Source organism: Passer montanus, unplaced genomic scaffold (assembly GCF_014805655.1).
Source record: "Passer montanus isolate IOZ18808 unplaced genomic scaffold, ASM1480565v1 scaffold7, whole genome shotgun sequence".
Classification (NCBI taxonomy): Eukaryota; Metazoa; Chordata; class Aves; order Passeriformes; family Passeridae; genus Passer; species Passer montanus.
The window spans coordinates 10562704-10584572 of NW_024372147.1; the positions used below are offsets into that span (position 1 = coordinate 10562704).

Sequence of the window (21869 nt, forward strand, 5' to 3'; positions counted from 1 at the left end):
ATACATGGTTCCTCCACAGAATGGAGATTACCATTATATAATCTAATACTTTTCCTTTATATGTTAATTATCATTAGCTTAAAACTAACATAAATTTTATATTTATGCATAATTTTTCTATGTATCTTTCTTTTCTACTATTCAAAGAGACACATTTTTACCTTCTGCATTTTCTGATATTTATTTACCGCATTTTAAATTTTGAGCATTAATCTTCATTAACGTTGCACTGGAAAGAGAAAAACGCCTGTAGACAAAAAGTTGGAAAGCAATTTGCTGCAGGAAAATCAATTTTAGATTGTTTTTATTAAACTAATGTGTAACCTCAAACCTTATTAATGGAATAAGCATGGTTATAGTATTGATAATTTTAACAAATCTAAGCAATTATAAAGAAATGCATCCAGTTCCATGAAATGAATGTTAATTCAATGATGAATCATTTGTATTTGATGATCTTAAAGGAGATTTGCTGCACTAATCTGTTTTCTTCCTGTGCTTTTATAGACAACATTTCTTCTTTGCATCCCCATATTTACAAACATCCATGTCCAGTCAGACTCTATTGCTTCTACCCTGATACACTTTCATCAGTCATCACAAAGCATTCTGACCCCTTTCAAACAGGAAAATATATCCTTCTTTATTATTTTAATTATTTTGATTTTCCCCTCCTAGAATTGAAATCTTAAAATATGGTGTGATTTTTTTATTACCTTCTAAGCATAAAAGTAATTTGTTTTCCAAAGGAAATTTTTGTGTTCAAATAAACTTCTCAAGTCATAATTTAAACTGCTCTGATGTGCAGTCTGAGCTCTTCTATCCAGATATCCCTGGAGTTTATTGGTCTCCACAGAAATTCACAAATTTTAATTTCCAGGAGAGAGCTTAAAATCGATTTTTCTTCAAAACACTGTTGGGGTGTAGGGAGAGGAAGACTGAACATACTTGAAAGTTTAGGCTTTTATTAGGCTGATTTTCTGACATAAAATGGGTTTTTTTCAGAATGTACTATGTGAGGTTTAAGTCAATTAATATTCATGTAAGGTGTATATATGTTAATTATTTGTGGCTTTTACAAGTATTGAACAAGCATTTACTTGTTTTGTTGTATATCTAATGTCTGACTATTGTAAGTGGTGATAGAAAGTTTTTTTTTTGTGTTTTTCAGATCTCAGGATAGAGTTGTTTTGATTGTGTTCCAAACCTGGAAGCTCAGGGTGAGTAATAAGTTTTGTTATTTCTTTATCCTGAATTGGGTGTTTCTGTGAATAACTGTTTTCTAGCATATGATCATATTTCCCTGCACATAAAAAGCCCAAAAAAGTCCCACCAAGGGTGTGATAACATCAACCAGTAATATCAGTGATTAATTAATCTCTATTTGTTTCAAGATGTTGTGAGGAAGAAGGATGTTTTTTAGGCTTACCCCATAACAGTAAAATGAAATTGTTCATGTTTTGTTTGTTTTATTTGAACATAGTTTGACTGAAGACATAATTTCAAAACTGTACTTCAATGCTCTATGTGTAATTTGAACATTTTGCGTTTTGAGAGTAACATTAACACAGTCATCAAACAGAGAAAGTTTTGTAATTTCAAAGAGAGATAACATGAACCAAGGAGACAACAATCTGCAGAAATGACAGGTTTTCCAGTTGAAAGCTGCATTTCTGTACATTAAATAACTGGTGAGAAGCCATCTTTTAGGAGAGAATCAGGGCCAAGCAGAAGAATACAGTAATACGACCATGCTACAGGTTCCATCAAAATAATTTCTTACTGTCAGGATTATTATGTTACAATGTGGGGGATAAGACGGATAGCTGTTATAATGACAACTAAAATTACTGGAAACCTGTGGTTGCCATAAGTCAATTTTTATACTTTTCCATTACTAAGCTTTTTGAGAAATGTTATGTTTAACATGAAGTCAATTGAACAAAATACATTGATATTTAGCATGTTCCTGAAATAATTTAATAAGGAATGCAATAAAACTATTGAGACAAACAAGCTTAAACAAGTTACCAAGGTATTCTCCTGTGTTTTAAGCTTGTTTCATAATATTAGACATAACAAAGTAAAGTCCTTGTTTCATAACAAGAGACAATATGATTAGCATGCAATTGAGATCAAACTCATGAGTAAACCTCATTTGTACAACACAAATAGCTGTCACACTGTGCATACATGGGCAGCAAATGGCACTCCTAGACAGTGGAAACCAAAACCCAGGAGAGCAGATCTGTCAGTTTTGCTTTGTGTTTCCACTCACTGTGTGAAGGCAGTAGTTCAGTTTTACCACTTTGCTACTTTTGTACTGAGTTATAAAATTTTAGTTTTATGGCATATTTTCTGTGAAAGCCTAAAATTTAAAATTCTGTATTATCAGTTAAAAAAATAATGTAAAATATTCTTTCTTAGTATTTAGGCAGCTCCAGTGGACTTTGTTTCCATTTTGTCTCTTGTTCTTTTGCTCGGTCATTCAGAATGAGATTGATCTTTGCTATCCCATGATTTTTTATAAGTAAGCAAATCTACTATCACCAAAACTGCTAACTGTATAGAGAATTGCCTTGTGAAATTTGTTAATATCTGGTGGTTGAGGAAACACTGGCAGTGTTTAATATAAATACACTGAAGTGACTGTTAGAGAAGTCTCACTATAATTCTGGTATATTAGTTAATATAAGATTCCTGGTAAAATTTTGCCCTTATGTTTTGAACAACTGATGCTTTAAAATACACACAAGCATATATATGTGTATGTGTATTGTGTATAATAAAGCTTGATTTTCAAAGAAAGTATACAAAGATAATAGTATCTCATGATTTGAGGAACCTTTTCTTTAAAAGGATTTTTATGGGTATGAATACAAGAGGCAGCTATTCTACTGCCTTAAATAATTGAAAAATATAATAAAATTACGGTAAAGTTACAGGAATGAGGTTTTGATATTAAAAAATAATAATACAAATAAACCTCCCTAAATGACACAAAACAGAAATCGTTAACTTTTGTGAGAAAATCCAGGAAAAAAACCTTCAAAAACCCAACAAGGAAGAAAAAAAACCCACATACCCACAAAAAACCCAATTTCCCCCTTCTTTAAATCAGATCACTTAAATTCAACATAGCTGGAGCAATGAAAGAATGCATCTGGTAGGGATTTAATATGTAAGAGAGCTCTTTTCCAATATTATCATCTTATCAATCAAATTAAAGTAGGAAGATGAATAGTCTAATTAATTCCTTACATGAATTAATAAAGTTCAATTATGTCTGTAAAACATGGTATTCTCTTCAGCATTGTTTGTAAACTGTATGTACAGCAGGTTTGTCAGAGAACCTTCCTACATTGTTTTACTGAAATTTATGTACATAGAAGTGATCCAGCTGACTGAAGTAGAACAGAGCAGTAGAACAGTAGGACAGACAATGATAGAGACAGCTATTGAGCATTAAAGAATCCTTGAAACATTTGGATCAAAAGCATGCTTGGCTGAGTTAGAAGTTCAAAGAATGGTTTATGGTATGTCTGATTTAATAATTTGTTATAAAAACTCTAAAAACAGGACAAAGGCAAAGCTAAGTAATACTAGTACTGATTTTCTAAACCTTAATATGTTGTTCCATTTTTTTCTAACAATGATATTATATTATGTATATATTTAGAAATATTACCTAAACAATAAATAATTTCAAATTTCTTTTTCACTTAAGAATTACATGATCATACTTATGGAGATTTGAAAAAAAAAATAAAATTAACTCATAGAAAACCAATGGATAAAAACAAATATTTCACTAGAAAATAAATACCAGAAAATTATCCAACCTTATGTCAAGGTCCATGCCAACGTCTAATGGCAATATTTATATTTTTATACAAAATAAATAAATAACAGTTAAAAATAAACAAAATTAACTAAAGGAAAACACCCACATAAACTCAGAAAACCCCTTTTCTCTGACCTACTTATTTTTACCATTTTTCTAGTTCTCTCATAGTTCAGTTATTAATTTTTTTAAACTCATTTTATATACTTTATTTATCTGTTGCTTCCTGTGATTAAAGAAGGAAAATAAAATTTCAGGACTATGCCAAATTTTCTCAAAAAAGCTACAAATCAGCCACTTAAATTTTCAATATACTCCTTAAGAAACAAATATTTGTAAAAAATATACAGTGGAAGAAAACAAAAAACATCTGTTTCCTGACACCTTGTGGATGATATGAGATGAGTCTGTAAGGGGCAGCATGCAGCTTCATAAATTGTGAAGGATGTGTCTCTCCCGTTAGGATGTTAAGCCACTGAATCAATTCTACTAACTTTCCATAGTTGTCTTTTTCACCCTTTTGGTATTTTTAAAACAGTAAAGCAGTGGCAGGAAGGAAGTAGACATGGAGTGAGCTTGAGTTTTATTGCACGTTCAGCTTGTGATCCCTACAGGGTGACACGAGAATAATTTCCATCAATCTGTGCTTGCGACAACATTTCATCATCCCAGAAATACCATAATTTTAATTTTTTATTATTTCTTATGTTTTTATGTTCCCCCTGTAATCCAGGAGAACACAATATGATCTAGAAAACCAATGTAATAGCAAACACCTATTTTTCCATTTTAAAATTAACTTTTGAAGACAATTTTTGCAGACATAATCTCAAAATGCCATTTAACATGAATTCCTCTGCGTCCTCTTTCACAAATTATCAGATATATTTTTATAAGTATGTTTGTATGTTAGATGGAAACACCTTGATGGTAGTTACTGCATTTAACATTGTATTTGGAGCATACTTTACATCTGATTACTTATTTACATATGAATGGATGAAAATAAATACAAACAAATATGGGCATATATATTTAAAAGAATATTAGTCTTCCTGAATGCATTCAGATTTGATCCTGTATAGTCTCTGTTTGCATTTTTGCTTTATAGATAGTCATGTGTACATGCATACACACAAATGTGTATTTATGCATTTCTAATGTGTAAAGTAGTATTTTCCTAAGAGCACTGTAAAAATGCTTAACCACTTGTTCTTTTTAATGTAAATTTTTAGCATAAGTGTAATAAAACATTGAAAAGTAGTACAGCAAATTTATCTTTTAATTCTTTTCATACCGGGTTCACTAACGTGTGAAAAGACATGGATAGATATTTGGCATGACATATTATGGTAAGAGTAAAAGGTTGTATGTAAACTGTAAATAAGTTCTGGGGTTCTTTCACTGCTCTTACTTGGGTTTGGTTTGGGTTTTTTTTGGTCTTTTTTTTTGGTTTTTTGGGTTTTTTTTTTTTTTTGTTTGTTTGTTTGTTTTGTTTTGTTTTGTGGGGTTTTTTGTTGTTGTTGTTTTTGTTTTTGTTTTTGGTTTTTTTGGTTGGTTTTAGTTTTGGTTTTGGGTTTTTTTAAGTCACAAAAAATAACTCCTGCTGGAAAAATTCTATCTTTCTTAAAGATTAAAATGTACCACTTAAAATTATTTATTTTATTTGAAACACAAAATAGTAACTACAATAATATTTTTATTAAAGAATAGAACCAATGCAAGTTAACCAACTTGGATAAAATGTGAAATGGAAAATAAAATTTTTATACTGAAAACACTTTCTAATAAGGATACTTTGAAAATATTGATTAAAAACTCCTACCATGGCCACAGCCTACAGCAAATTATCATTAGAATGATGATATGCAATCTTGATTATATTCTCTTTTTTACCTCTGAGAATGCCATTGCATCTCTTGGGAGTATGATTATTTCTGAAATTAAAAGCAGCTTTAAAAGAAAAGGTAGCTTGAATCTAATTTTCAGATTGATAGAGCTAAACATACAATGAGAGTAAACCTCTTCTAAGGTAACCAGAGACCAACATTATAATCCTCAGGGTTTTGCAATGGTGGTTATATCCTCTTCTTTATAAAGAACTTTTCAGCCAGTAATTATTGTCCCTTGAAACTAAGAGACAGGGCTTGTGGTCAAGAGACCTGGCTTATATGTAGCTGCAAAAGATACAAATTTAGTTGAATCTAAAGGAAGTTGAGCAAGGAAGAAACCCTGGTGTTATACATCTAAGTGGGCATAAATTTTGGAATAATTTTCTCCACCTAAATTGTTTAAATTATTTATTTAAATTATTTAAATTATTTGATGAGTAGGAGACATGCCTCTCCTTTGACATACTAGAAATCACTTGTAATGGACACGGTAGTGGGTAAAATTATCAATGGATTATTGGAAATGTTCTTAGACTGATTTTCTAAAATATCTTTGAACTTTATCAATTCACAGACATCCCATTAAACACACATTTTCTTGGTTGTTTTCAGGAAATGGTAAATAGGAAGAAATATTTCAAACTTATTACCTTGTAATTAGAAGCTGTATCAGTATCTGCTTATGTAAGATTAGAATTACTCCTTTTTTACAAAGCGTGTGGAATAGGAAATGTAAATTATAAGTTAAAGGTAAAAAATTTCTCTTTCATCCAGCCCCTAACATTATTACAGAACATATGAAACAGAGAGGACTTAAAGTTCAACATAGCAAGAAGTTTTGCTTTAATATTAGTAGAGATCTACTAACTCTCCAAAGGAAGACATTCTGCCCAAGACCAAAGGATACTGTACAACCATTTTGTAATGCTGCAACAGACAGGTCATCCTCAGTAGCACAACATCCCCCTGTAATCCAGGAGAATACAACTGGTGATCTGGTGAGCTACTTAGATGCCCTTATGTCAATGGGACCAGACAGAATCCATCCTAGGGTGATGAGGAATTTGGCAGAAGAGCTCATCAAGCCAGTCTCTATCACTTACCGTCATTTCTGGCTGACCAGGGAGGTCCCAGACAACTGGAAGGTACCCAATGTGACCCATCCATTAGAAGGGCTGGAAGGACGCTGCAGGAAACTACAGCCGTGTCAGCTTCATCTTGGTGTGGCAAGGTTCAGGAACAGATCATCTCGAGTGCCATCACACAGGACCTACCAGATGGCCAAGGGCTCAGACCCAGACAGAATGGATTTAGGAGACTACCTGGCCAAGCTGACCTCCTTTTATGACCAGGTGTCCCCATCCGGTCCTCTGAAGAGGGACGAGTACCACTGGATAGATGGACCAAGTCCAATGACATAAGTCCAAGTGCCAGGTCCCGCACTTTAGCCACAACAAACCCCTGCAGCACTACAGCCTGGGGACAGAGTGGCTGGGCAGTGACCAGACAGAAAGGGCCCTGAGAGAAGTGACTGACAGCAGCTGAACATGAGCCAGCAGGGCCCAGGTGGCCAAGAAGGCCAATGGCATCCTGGCCTGCATCAGCAATAGTGTGGTCAGCAGGGCCAGGACAGGGATTGTCCCCCTGTACCCAGCACTGGTGATGCCACACCTTGAGCACTTGGTCCCTCAATACAGGAAAGGTGTTGAGGTGCTGGAGAGTGCCCACAGAATGGCAAGGAGGCTGCTGAAGGGTCTGGAGTACAAGTCCTGTGAAGAGCCACTGAGGGAGCTGGAGTTATTTTGCCTGGAGAAAAGAAGGTTCAAGGGTGACCTCATCACTCTATACAACTGCCTGCATGGAGGCTGTAACTGCTTGGGGGTTGGCCTCTTCTCCCAGATTTAGGTTGGGTATTGGGGAGGTGTTCTTCACAGAAAATGTGATTGGGCATTGGAATGGACTGCCCAGGGAAGGGATGGAGTCACCATCCCAGGAGGCATTTAAGACTGGATGTGGCACTTAGTGCCATGGTCTAATTAATTCTGTGGTTAGAGAATTAGTGACCCACACTATTTCTCTGAAGTAAATTATAAAATTACATTACAGATAAATCTGAAGCTTTTTTTTTCCTTTTTTTTTTTTTTTTTTAATAAGAGTAATTATTTATTTTCTCTTAAAAAAGCATAAAAGGGGAAAGGAAAAGGAAAGTAATTATGCTTGAACAGCTTTTGGGTTTTTATAAACCTGTGAAATATTCTTCTAGACTTTTTTTCAAAATCTAAAAAAAAAGACTACTATTAATGTTTGTGGCCTAAAACTTAAGTACATTTTCATGCACTTCTAATGAGCTTGATCTTATAATTCCTTGTCTGTCAGGTCAAAATACTTTATTTTCTTAGGCATGCAGATATTTATATCTATCAAATGCATTATTTTAACTGGGCTTGTAAGAAACATAAAATAAATGAGTCACTAGTTTATGCCACTACTTTACACAAATTGACAGGAAGATGAAATTTGCCTAATAGATATCTAAAGAGCTTTATAAATGCTATATTCAGTATCCAATTTACTGCTTTACACATTGGGAACTAGAATTCAATCCCCTCTTTGGTGTGTCTTTTATTTTCTCTATATTTTACATTTGTAATCAAAGCAGAGGAATGGTAACTTTACCCAGACTGAAAGTGTCGTTAAAGCACAAGTTTATCAGAGATTTTGTAATTTAAAATTCACACTGAAAATAGAGAATTGAAAATAGATAATTAAAAGTAGACTGAATATTTATACAGTTGCTAAGCTTTAGGACACATGCTTCAAATGATAATATCCTGCTTTTTCATCTTATCCAGCTTCTGCTCATGAATGAAACAAATTTTCCCAGAGAATGAGCTTCTGGAAAAGCATCTCATAAATTGTCAAAATTTGTGGATCTATAAAGAGTTGAGCTGAAATCTGGTCAATATTTGTTTCATGAAGTTGTAAAATAAGCAAACTTTTTTTTCCATTTAATACACAGTTATGGTTGGTTTCCAGAAGTTAAATTAGAAGCTGTCATGTGAAAATACATGTTCAACAAGGCATTTTCTCGGTACTTACTATTCCTGAACAAATACTGGGACAAAATATGCATTATCTTTCAGAGAAATGTATTCTTTTGAGTGCGTGCATGTACATGTTCTGTTGAAGAGTTTTTCTGAATCTTTATGCTCAGTAAGATATCATATAGAAATAAATAAAACCTATGAAATAAAATCTGAAAAATTTCATAACAAAAAAAAAACCTTTTACTTGGGATGATGCGTCCCACAAATGCATGTTTTCCTGCAAAGATGGAGGACAAAATACTTAGTGGCTCATTTTCAAATAAGATTTGTCCAATAGATTCACTCACATGCATTTGGGAAGTGAGTACAGTAAAATCTGATCTCATCAGGGTATTTCAGAATTTTTAGGAGAAAACTATGTATCTTGTAATCAAATACACAACTAACTATAGTGTTTGTCCTAAAGAAAAGGCCGTTAAATTATTTTAATTCATAGCTCCAATTAAAAATAGTGTTTGGAATAGATGCATCAAAGAACACAAAACAAAATCTAAGTCAGGTCAAAGATTCAGGTGTCTCAGCGTGGCTTTTCTAGTGGTGCTTGCCTGCAAAGGTTTAAGTGATTTTTCTTCTGCACTACCTTCCAGCTTCTGTCAGTCTGTCTGTTCCACTCAGCTCGCTGTATTACACTGAAATGAAAAAGTGGGAAAGGATAATGAAGAAATCTGAAAACACTTCAAATCCTTGTAATTTTAGATTTCATTACTGGATATGTTGAGTAAAGTTTCTTATGTGGCAAAAAAAGGTAAAGTTTGTGGCAAATTCAATCAACCATTTAAAAACCAAAAAAAAAAAAAAGGTATCATTTCAGAATGCAATTCCTTAGAAATTTTAATCTAATTTAAAAATTAAAAATAAAGTACATGTCATGTGCTAGAACACATATTTCTTTGTACTCCTAGCAGTGTCTTCCAGTACAATCTCTTCCTTCCATCTCCTCGTCCACTGGAATCTGTGGGGTGATAAATTGCTTGCAGCATGTCCAAATGTACAACTAGAATAGGTGTATGCAGCTTCCAGGATACTATTTTCTTTTTCATTTTTTCCCTCATGACATATCAAAAGTAAGGAATTTAGGTACTATGATTTGTCCTTTTGAACTTTGATAACCTTATCAGCATTTATCAAAGTAGGTATCTGAACTGAAACTTGGTATTTATTTGTACTATACATATACTAAAAGACCAAGATTAACCTTATGCCAGATCATCTTATCAATAATGAGGATTTATTAGGAGAATTAAATTTGGGGGAGAAAATAATGGTAACCTGCGTTCAGAAACAACATTCATGTGTATTCATGTCTGCAAAACCCTTCCAAAAAAAAGTAGGTAATTCTAGAGGTAATAACAGAGGAGATTTCATTGTGTGACTGGGTGGAATTCAACACCCCATATGTCAGCTTTACGTGACAGATTATTAATAAACTGCCACTGCTATCAGTAGATACCAACTGGCAGTGACTGCCCTTTCTGAATTTGAGTGTCAAGAAGTTTATTCTTAAGTATTCTTGCTCTCTAATACACTTTCTTTCAGTGTGAGCCATACTCTTTATGCAGAAAATACACTTAGTTCTTCTGCCATATAGATTGTAAAAAAAAAAAATAGCAGAATAGTAGCACACAAATCAGCTTTACTCATTTTGCCATGCAGAAAATGAGGACTGGAGAAGATAGGACTATTTTTGTACCTGGACATATGGGAAAGGTTATGGGAAATATTCCAGCGTGTAGTAAAAATCAGACTTCTCTAAACAGAGAGACACACAAGCATATTGTTAATAAATTATAGGATTTTCATACTTTAGAGGTTTTTTACTTGCTTCCAAAACCACTGCAAACCCCTTTGCAGATCAATCTCAGTGAAAACCTCATAAAATTTCCATTAAACTTAGAGATAGATTATACACAAATATAGTCTGGATAATGAAATATCAGATAATCCCTTCATGAAGAGTGGTTTTTTTATGAAGTGCGGCAACAACACGTTGTTGCTTTGAGGCCTACTTTGTTGCATATTTATGCACTTTGAGAAAATTTTCCTATGTCAGATGTATGTCTTCTTTCTGCAGATTCCAAAATATTTAGGGTGAAATAGTATGATGTACATGCAGTGGCTAACATGTGCAAAAGAAAGACTGTCTTGGAAGAGAGTTAGCAAAAGCTTCATCCTAAAATGAAACTCAGGCTACAAATATTCATTATTAATTAATTCATCTTAAGCTAACCAAAAGCATGGATACAAACGAACATATATCTTTTTCTTTTTCTCTTTTTCTTTTTCTTTTTCTTTTTCTTTTTCTTTTTCTTTTTCTTTTTCTTTTTCTTTTTCTTTTTCTTTTTCTTTTTCTTTTTCATTTTTTTTCTTTTTCTTTTTCTTTTTCTTTTTCTTTTTCTTTTTCTTTTTCTTTTTCTTTTTCTTTTTCTTTTTCATTTCCTTTTTCTTTTTCTTTCTTCGCTTTTGCTTCTTTTATGCTTTTCCTTTTGTTTTTCCCTATTTCAGGTAAGGATTACATGACAGAACTATAAAAGAGCAAGATTGGGCCATTGTCAGAGTATCATTTGCAATTGCTTTACTTCGAAGTGAAAAATAAATTTCTCTGTATTTTTAAGGCATTAGTTCATATCAACTCTGCTACCCATAAGGAGATAATTGAAGTAATTTTCTTCCATCTATATCTCTTTTTAATTGCATGAAGATCTAGGATAACAGTAATCTGGGAGTGTTGGAGTTAATATAATTGGTAGGAGTTGAGTGGAGGCACATATGCTTTGGAGAGGTTCTTTGACATTTGTACTGCTGCCTTTTAAAAGAAATTCAGAAGAGAGGAAGAATATGAGGAGCTCCAAGACAGTGTGAAGCTCTCACCACCAAGTCTGAATATCCTGCCATGGACAGGGACATCTTTCACCGGAACAGATTGCTCAAAGCTCCTGATATTGAAATAGTTTTAGGGGGACATTCATAACTTGGGGCAACTTGTACTGTGTCTCACCACCTTCATCATAAAAAAAAAATTGTTGATGTCCAGTGTCATTCATTATTTAATCTTCTAAATTATTTAGGAAAAAATTAGACTAATCTTTCTAATTTCTATGAGCTTTCCTTTATTGTCATTCCTAGAAATTAAGTTTCTACATAGTTTTCAATCACTATCAGTCTTGACTTTATATTCATCCCCATACATCTGAAAGCATGCCTAGTTTCTGGAGAAAAGTTGACTGAAAAATATGAAATTTTGCTTTTCTTTTTTAATTCCATCTTTTTTGGCTACCACTCTGCAGCCTCCATTATACTTATCTATTTATAGACATTTTCAACATGGAATCTACCTTAGGTATCTTAAAGAGCTATAACTATTATTACTGCATTTTTAATGTATTTTTTTCTCTAGTTTTAATTTGGTAAAAAAATGCTGCAATCTCAGGAAATTTTCACCCTTTAGAATAAAACCAAGTCCTTCTCCAGATAGCATTGGACACAGGTTTTTATCTGCAGTTTCAACAAACAGTTATAACTATACTCATCCGTTTTAATTAGTCTGTTAGATTTCAGAAACCATGAAATTTCAGTAACAATTTCTGTAACTAAAAGTTACTGCTGTTTTAAATAAGTTCTTCTTTTTTCTTCAATGGTTTGATTTGTCAGTCTCAGAAGAGGACAATATTTCTGTTTATGCAGAATTACCTTAAGGTGCAGCATGGGCAGGGAAAGAGTGGGGTAAGAGTGTCCAAATACCACTACATGCAGCATACCTATTTAAGGAATTCTTAAAGTGCATACAGGACCCTAAACTACCTATGAAAAATATCTAATGCAAGATCTTGGCAAGCCTCAGTGGCTCATGTCATCTGGGAAGGACATGTAGCCTGAAAAAGAAAAAACAAACAAAAACTGCCAAACCTTCCCCCTGTCACCCCCGAACACCACCACCCCCCCAAAAAAAAAAATCGAACAAGGTAGAAAAGCATTGTAACAGTTTAATCAGTTTCACTCTTTTGTGCTGCCTGAACATGACAGACAACCAAAGGAAATATGCATTGGCATGACATGTTCCTAGACAAGAATCTGTTTCTGAAAGAGTATTACAGCTTTCAGCCTGAATCTTCCCCATCCACCAAAACTATGGACACGATTCTGAATGATAGTGCAGAAGTGACACAGCGGCTTCTTGCTATTGAGTTCCTTCCTATCCAGCAGGATGTCTATCAAGTTTGCCTCTTTTTATTCTTTTTAATTAGCCATGAGGCTTATTTTCCTAGCTACTTTTGAACCAATTAGAACCACCAAAAAAAAAAAAAAAAAAAAAGGAAATAGGGATTGTGAAAAATGTAGTAATGTAGTAGATGGTTTTTCTCCTGAACAGATGTCCACCCCATCATAAGACAGAAGACCATTCTCCTCAAAATTCTAACCTTAAGCAAATGCTCTTCCTAGTGTAATGACCACTTTTTTCTTTCTCTCCTTCTTTGGGGGAGTTGGGCCTGATGCCTTAAGTTTTAGCTTTCATATTTTCATATGCTCTCAAGGCATCAAGCCAATATTCCATATTGCTAACATTTTAAAACAAAAGCAAAGGCAAAAAAATGCTTTGTGTAAAATTTCTGTATGTTATGTCATTCCAGCTCTAAGTTCCTTTCCAATCAAAGCAACCTATTCATTCATAGAGTAAAAGAAAGAGACCCTGATAATTAATACCTTTGAATTGTGTTCTTGTTCTGTTGCTTGGTCTGTTCTGATTGGTTATTATTGCTCTCAGCTCCTTTTCCTTACAAAAGGATTGACATCTCAGTGCTGTGTTGATGACTCTAAATAAATATATTGCTAGCTGGAGGAGTCTCACTCTGTTTCACCCTAGCAAGCCAATCTGAAAATAAATGTCCAAAATACAATATGGATGTAAGAGTGACACTTCAACTTTGTAAGACATTAGTCACTGTATTAAGTGTGAATTTGGAAGGCAATTCGCTATTAAGGCAACACAGTAATCTAAATCTTTTCAAGTACAGATCTTGAGCATCAGTATCTGATTCACTCATAACCACACTGCCACAAGGCTGCAGTTATTTATTAGGAGAGAATGGTAGCAGAAGATTTGGCATGATGACTTGTGCACACAGCCTGTTTGGTACCATGAATAGGGTGAAAGACAAATAACAACCCCTTCAGCTCAGTAACAGCTGTTGCATGGCATTCTCCTTGTTACAGACCATGAGGACTCTGCTGAGATGTGTGATTTATCACAGAATATTTGTCATATCTACATCAAATTTACATACTCCTTAGTTAAGACGTGGTCATTTTTATTACCCCTGCCTTTTTTTTCAGTTCTTCAGCCATATACAGGAGAACTATGGTAAATGCATCAGGATGTTTCTTTTACTTTCTCTTTCTTATATGCATAAAATGTCTCTAATTATAGAAAACACTGCATCATTGACCTGAAAAACTAGAAAGGAAAGCTGTTGTGAGTATTACCTGAAGGGGAACAAGTATTTCAAGTCCTGTACATGAGCACCATGCTGAATCATGGTGGTACATATTACTACAGTCCCAGAATGCTTTGAATTGCAAAAGACTTTAAAGTTCATCTAGTTCCAACCCCGCTGCCAAAGACAGGGACACCTTCACTAGACCAGATTTCTCAAAATCCCATCCAAATTGGCGTTGCAAATATCCAGGGATGCACAACCACAACTTTTCTTTTCAAAAAAAACTTGACAAAAGTTCCTGGGAGATTAAAAACCAAAATACAGGCAAATTCTAGAAGATCAGGAATTTGGCAGAATTTAAAACAAACATTCCGTCAAAATAAAGCATTTCATAAATATTGACTCTAACCAAAAAAGCTTTCAGTTAACCAGATTTCAGGAATAGCAAATTAGGAGAAGAAAAGGAGTGAAAGAAAGGAGAATAAAAAGAGAAGAAATACGCAGCTACTGCCTTGGATCTGGGGTGGAGTTTTACAGCTGCTCTAAAAGCCAAGGACAATAGAACTGTGGCCCCAGTCATTGTGCAATGGCTTTTATTGCCATGGCTTCCTGTGGCCACACCTTCCCCTAGGTGGGACTTCCAGTCATCTGGCCTCTCTGAGGCTACGTTGGGCCTCCACAGTGGGGTATGGGATGGTGCTTCCAGTCTTCCAGGTGTGCCAGTGACTGACAGCTGGACTAGAACCTCCAGGCAGGTGGGAGGTGCAAAGCGGTGCACTATCACACATTCGTCAGAACACGTCCTGTTCCCTGCACATACACACTTCAGTTGTTTTGAGCCAGTAATCATTTTCACCAGTCTCTCGCACCCCATAGTAAAGAATTTCTTTTAAATATCTAATATAAATTATCTCCTCTGTTTGTTTAAAACATTTCCACTTGTCCTATCATTGTTAATGCATGTATATAGTCATTCTCTCTCTCTTTTAGAGAGTAGCCTGCTCTAAGGATGAAATTAGGTGTCCCCATAGCCTTTCCATCCACAGGCTGAAAGCCTCTAGCTCTGTCAGTCAGTCTTCATAGGAGAGGTTTTCCAGCCCTTTGGTCCTCCACCACCATTTTTGTGGCCCCCCTCTCACCAACAGGTCCACATCTTCCTCTTGTTGGGGTCTCAGTCCTGGATCACCATAATCTCAAGGCAGCAGAGTAGAAGGAGAATATTCTCTTGGCCTGCTGGCCATTCTTGTTTTGATGCAGCCCAGGATGCTCTTGGCTTTCTGGACTGTAATCACACACTGCTAGCTGATGTTCAGCTTCCAGTCACAAGAACTGCTCCTCACAGGTATGCTTTCAATGTATCCTTCACCCAGGCTTATCCATGTCTGGGACTTCCCTGACCCTGATATAAAACCTTGTATTTGTTGAATTTCCTAAGGTTTTTGTGTCAATACTGCTCATGTTTGCCCAGGTCCCCTTGGATGGCATCCATCATCTGTTTTGTCAACAGCAGCATTCTTTTAGGTATGATCTGCAAGCTTGCTGAAGGTGCACTTGATCCCACGGTTTGTATCATTTATAAAGATAGTAAAGAGCCCTGAGAGGCATCACAAGTCACCAGCTTCCATGTGGAGATTAACCAAAACTCCCACTGGATGATTCCATTTATCTAGCCAGCTCCCTATAGTTCACCCTTCAAATCCACATCTCTCCAGTATGGAGACAAGAATGTCATGTGCAACTGTATTTAAAAACTTACAAAAGCTAGGAAAGATTATATCAGTCAGTCTTCCTCTATGAACTGTTGTAGTCATTCCATTATAGAAGGCAACCAGGTATAATTTGCCATTAGTGAAATGTATGACTGTCTCATGACATCTCTTGGTTTTGCATAAGCCTTAGCATTCCTTCCATGAAGATTTATTCCATCATCTTCCCAGACACAGAGGTAAGGCTCACTGCTTCCTATTCCCAGCTTCCTTTCTCCCTTTTTAGAAATAGGAGAGGTGTTTCATTTCTCCCATCACTGGGCACTCTGCCTGATCACCATGAATATGGTTTTGTATAAAACATGAATAGTGCCTTGGCAACTACATCAACCATCAAACCCTCAGGACCCTGAGGTCCCTGTCATCAGGCCCTATAAACTTATGCTTATTCAGTTCCATCAAGTGGTCAAGCCTGTTTTCCGCTTGCAGTGGGAGGGACTTCACTCCTGTAAACCCTACCTAAGGCTGTTGAATGTCAGTTTTACTTTTTGTAGAGTGATTTTTAGCAGCCATTTTCAGATTAATTGTTTATTTTCTCATAGATGGTACCTTCCAGATGTAGAATGTTGATAACTTTTAAGGATAAGTCTGGTTATACTCAGATTTTTAACCCTTTAAATTGTGTCTTTGAACCTTCAACCAAGGTTCAATTTTTCTCCAAACAAGATTGTGTTTGTAGAATCTTTACAGAATAACCTTGAAAAGAATACTATTGGGAATAATTACTTCAAAGTCAGTGTGATTTCATAGAATAAATGACTAGTCAGGAAGCCGTCACTCACTCAATTAAATTTTTTCATCTAGAGAACTTGCAGTTCAAGTCAGAACTGCCACGAATCCTGTGCACTTTATATCAAGTTCGGTAACATGTGCCAGCATCTCACCATATTTCTTAAATATGAAGTAAAATTCCTTAATATTTTAATTTTTATTCAATAAACCAGGAAGCTGAGATCTTAAAAAGATATAAGAAATATTTAGAGCAAAATTTCCTTTGGAGTCCAAGGCTTTAAAATGGCATAGATACATCAAGGTTACAGCATCCTTGTCTTTTGCACTGACATTACAATATTCAGTTATATAGTATAAGTGAATTATTTAGTTGCAGTTTGATCACATCTGCTCTTGTTTATGGTTTTATTGCTTCTATTGCACATGACCTAGTTTTCTATGCACTTACACCTACTGCAAGCATTTATAACAAAATAGGTTGAACACAAACCTGATTAAATATTTAAAGACATTCCTCATGGAACTCTTCTGCCCTATTTCACTAGTAAAAATGACCAGAGAATACTTCAGGCAGTCAGTGAATCTATTTTATTTGATGAGATATATGTGCAGCAGATATTTGCAGATTTAATAGCTTTTATATAAACGGCTTTGAAAGCACATCTTGATAAATAGAGATTAAGTAGAAATTATATATACAACTACAATTTTTGTAAAGAAAATGGTATTGTTTTGTTTTTCTAGTCATTCATACTCTTGCAGTAGTTCACCTAAGGCCACAGGTTCATTTCATATCTTTTCCTACTTTTTATTCTCTTCAGTTAGGTGATTGCTAATCTACTTTCAAGATTGGTCAGACTTTTCAACCAAAAAAACAGATAAGCTGGTGCTCTAGAGTCCAGAATGCTGTTATGGCTGTAGAAGAGTGCCAAAACTGACTGGAATCTGAAACTAACTCTCCTAGGTAGATGAAAGCGGCACCACTGAACTTTGTTTTGCAGAGCTAGAGCAAGGCTAAAGAGGAGAAGTGCATAAGGAACACAAATGTGCTAAAGCCCTGGAAACTGCTGTTGCTGTTGAGGGTGGGTGCCATTGTAACTCCACAGCAGTAGAGTGAACAGGACTGAACAAGAGATGGCAGCAGCTCGAAAGGGATTGTGCCTGCAGCAGAAGGGAGAGGGAGGCAACTACACTGTGATACTCAGAAACTCTTGCTGTGATTTAAACTCTAATAGGAGTTGTGCATAGCAGGGGTGGTTCTATTTGATTGATTTGTGATGTACATGTATGCAAAGTGGAAGATTCTGTAACCTTCTAATGTGAAGCAAGAAAACTCTCTCAAAAGCTTAGCTATGCTAGGGCCTGTTCAGGTTCAGACAGCCAAAGTACTGACTGTTGTAATCCTGCAACATATCATTATATTCTAATTCAACTTGAAAAAGCTACTCATATGTGAACAATATTTTTGCACCTGAGAAAGTCTAAACTTAGTATGAAAAGGGTGGTGAAATATCATGTGACTAACATTATCATTTGGTTATGCTTTTGATGTTTATTTCTTTCAGTGTAACCTGGTATTTAATTTTCTAGAACAACAGATGCCTCAAGGAATTCAGATCCTCTCATTTCAGGGGTTGCTTTAATGACAGACACTTCAACCTTATTAAAAATATGCTGTCCATAAACTATCTACTATATGAGAAATATTCTATAGTGACATTAGTATCAATATACTATTTTAAAATTTTTTTTGTTGTCTTGCATTTCTTTGATTTCGGTATTCCAAAGTACTTCTGAGCATTACACAAGTGTAAATAAATATCTTGATCCAGTTGTAGTCTATTAAAGAGTTGCTGCTTTTTCTTTCTTTGAAGAAAATATTTTTCAGATAATAGTTTATGATTTTTTTTCTTCTGCTAATATGAACACTGCACCAAAATACTATTTTCCTTTACTTTGTAAAATGATAATAGCCAATTTGAATTAGATCTTGAAATCTGATCAAATGGTCCAGATGTTCTAGCATGAACACTACAGTTTCTCTGTGATCCGTGTCAGAAATGCAGCTGTCAACAGTAAAGCACACCTGCCACCAGTTTTCTGTCAGCAGATTATTTTTCAGTTTTATTAGGAAGAGTAGTAAATTGCCAGAACAATGCTTTGGTCTTAATACTGAACCTTGAAACATATTTCAGATTCACAATCTGCATGTTTAAGAAAGTTTATGTGGAAATAACCCTGAGTCTGTGAAGTCATATACTACAAGAGTTTAACTGCAAAATACTGTTTGGGATATCTTCCAAATGTTGACTATTAGAACAAATGAAGATACTAAGATTTACATAGGTCACCTATGGGCTGTGGTGAATGTACTTGTATTTACCTCCAGCAGTATTAAAAGCAAGAGAAATCCATGCGTTGTTGTCATTCAAATTAGGATGGGTTTGTGATTGGCCATTACAGCAGCATTCTGAAGGGAGATAGATTTATCTATGCCAAAAAGCATTCAGTAACTAAAGTTCTAGATATTCTTTTACCCTTTCTCTCATATGAACAACTGCTTCTGGAACAAGGTTTTCATGTGATACCCTCTATAGAGAATAGGCCTCTAAGCCATGCAACTTTTTTTTAGGATTCTGAGAAAGAGCTGAGGCATCACCCATGTTTTAGGATATCACAAGTTTTAAGACTGGAACTGTATTATCCCAAATGAATTATTAGATGTTTATCTGCTGTACTACTTTGCTGGAGGCTTTATGGCTTAAAACAAACTATATTTGTCAGTTATGTAAGATTGAACAATCAACAAGACCTTGATGTTTTTATCTCCTAAAATGAAAACCATTTTGCAGGGTGGTATCTATCCCTAGCCCCGAATCTTTTAAAGAACGACTGGTTTGGGGTTTTTTTTTTCCTTTTTTTTTTTTTGCATGCATAAATGTTCATTTGAGATCCTATTTCTAAAACATTATTTACTTGATTGTTGTCATGAGATATCATTAGGCTTTTAGTTATTTCTAGTTGTCTTTTGTTTATATGGTGATAATTTCACTAATCATATCTTTCCATTCATGCTTTCTTCAGACTTAGTACAGAGATTTTGAATTATGTGAAATTGTTTGTGCTTGTAGTTGTAGAGAACTGTTCACTGAAAATGGTCATAACTCTTGATTAAATATCTGAGCATCTGATTTGTAGAGATCTTACCGACTACCCTTGAGACATCACCTTCATACTTTGCATATTTGTGAATATTTGCATCTCATTCTTTAGAAACAGCATTAATAGTTGTCATACTAACAGCAGAGTACTGTGGGTGCAGACAATTTCACTTTGCTTGCTTATAACATGTTATGGAAAACTCAATTACCAATGAGACTTGTGTTTCACTAAGCAGACTTGTATCTTACTAAATATAGAAAAGATTCAGTTTTATATCATCTGGCAACCAAAACTGAACAATCAAAAGAAAAATCTAGACTGCCTTTTAGGAAGCCGATCCTGCAGCTGGTCATTAGAAATTTTCAGAGACATTGACCCCTCCTGGAGTATAGAACTATAATGGACGATGAAAGCCAGCTTCTGAGATACAATTCCCATACTGGGCCTTTTATGGCTAAGACCAAGTGACAGGGCCCTATGAATGTCTAAAAACAGATTCACATTGCATTCAGATTAACATCACATAGGAAGGACAAAATATTGCATAGCGTTTAGACATTCATCAGCAGGGTTTATTCTTTCTACAGTTCATTGAGACCTAGCTCCATTGGCAATTTGGCTCATGGGAAAACAGCTTAAAGACAGTTGCTAGCACAGAGCAGTTATGGCTACATTTACAGTAGTGTTGTCCTCATCACTATGCAACACAGATTTAAAACAATATTGCAGACAGCATATATTGGTAAGGCCACAGATTAATTAATCTTCTGCTGCACTACCAGCTCTTTTTACACCTGAATAAAATCATTTTGTGTCAGAATACTTAAGGATTTCTCTTATATATTGCAAAGGATTTCCTATTCTGAGAACATACAGGATCTGGTGAATCTGTTTAAATTTCAAGTGTGATTTGTACAGCCTCTCCTTTGCCCAGCATATTGTGCAGTTTAGAATATTTCTTTCTCTTTTCATCCCCTATAAAATTATCACATAGACATGACTGAGGTATGTAAAGTTAACCCAAAGGATTTAAAATAAATATCCTTGGTTTATATTTTTATGCATATATACATATATGTTTGTACACAGAAAGATAATATGCATGGTTAATAAATCGCAAACAGCCACTTCCAAACATGACTAAAAACTTATATTAATTTTCTAAGAAAACGGAAGAATATTAAAAACAGCTTGGGAAGAAAGGAAGGAGAAACATTTTGTAGAATCCAGGAACAAGAACTGTATATAATAGTGCCTATGAAGATCCATGTGACCATATGACCATAGTTTCCTTGCTGACTTAATCCTAAGCAAAAAAATACCATATTATGCCTCGTGGACAAGACAATAGCTAAGATAAATTTCTCTCCTGAGTAAAGATTAAAACTGATTTAACAAGTTTGGAACAGCTTATTTTGCTGAGCACAGGAATTGACACTTGCCTGATAAAATTTTCCTCAAGAACAAAGATATACAATGAAAATATTATTCAAGGAATGGCAGCCTCTACTCAGTTCTGTGCTAATTCTATCTGAAAAGTTGGGGCAAAATAACTCATTAATGAAACTTTATTGTATCTTATTACTAAGAATGATGAATTTACATATTCAAACAGAATTTCAAAGAATGGAAAGTATATTATTTGGATTAGCATGGAATATTAGAGAGTTCTAAATAATTCATGAAATGCTAACTGCATAAATTTTACTTCTATTTTAAAATTAGATGTAAGTAAGAATGTTTTCAGAGGAAAAAATATACAGTATGCTGCACATGACATTATAGCTACTTAGCTGTTTTAAGAGCTTGAGATTAATTGTTATTAGGCTAGCCATTAAAAATAAATATACATCTTTGACTAGTCTCTTTTTACCTGTCTTTGGTTTATAAACATTGTAGTCATTATCCTGTTAGTTAGGAACAAATGCAACATA

At 34.7% G+C, this 21869-nt stretch overlaps 1 protein-coding gene across 1 annotated transcript in view; it reads left to right on the plus strand.

Moving 5' to 3' along the window:
- PTPRD (protein tyrosine phosphatase receptor type D) overlaps positions 1-21869 on the plus strand; it is a 1150086-nt gene that overhangs the window by 467258 nt on the left and 660959 nt on the right. Inside the window, exon 6 of the mRNA XM_039729799.1 lies at positions 1172-1220. The gene's annotated coding sequence lies outside the window, so the exon portion shown is untranslated. The remainder of the gene's footprint in view (positions 1-1171; positions 1221-21869) is intronic.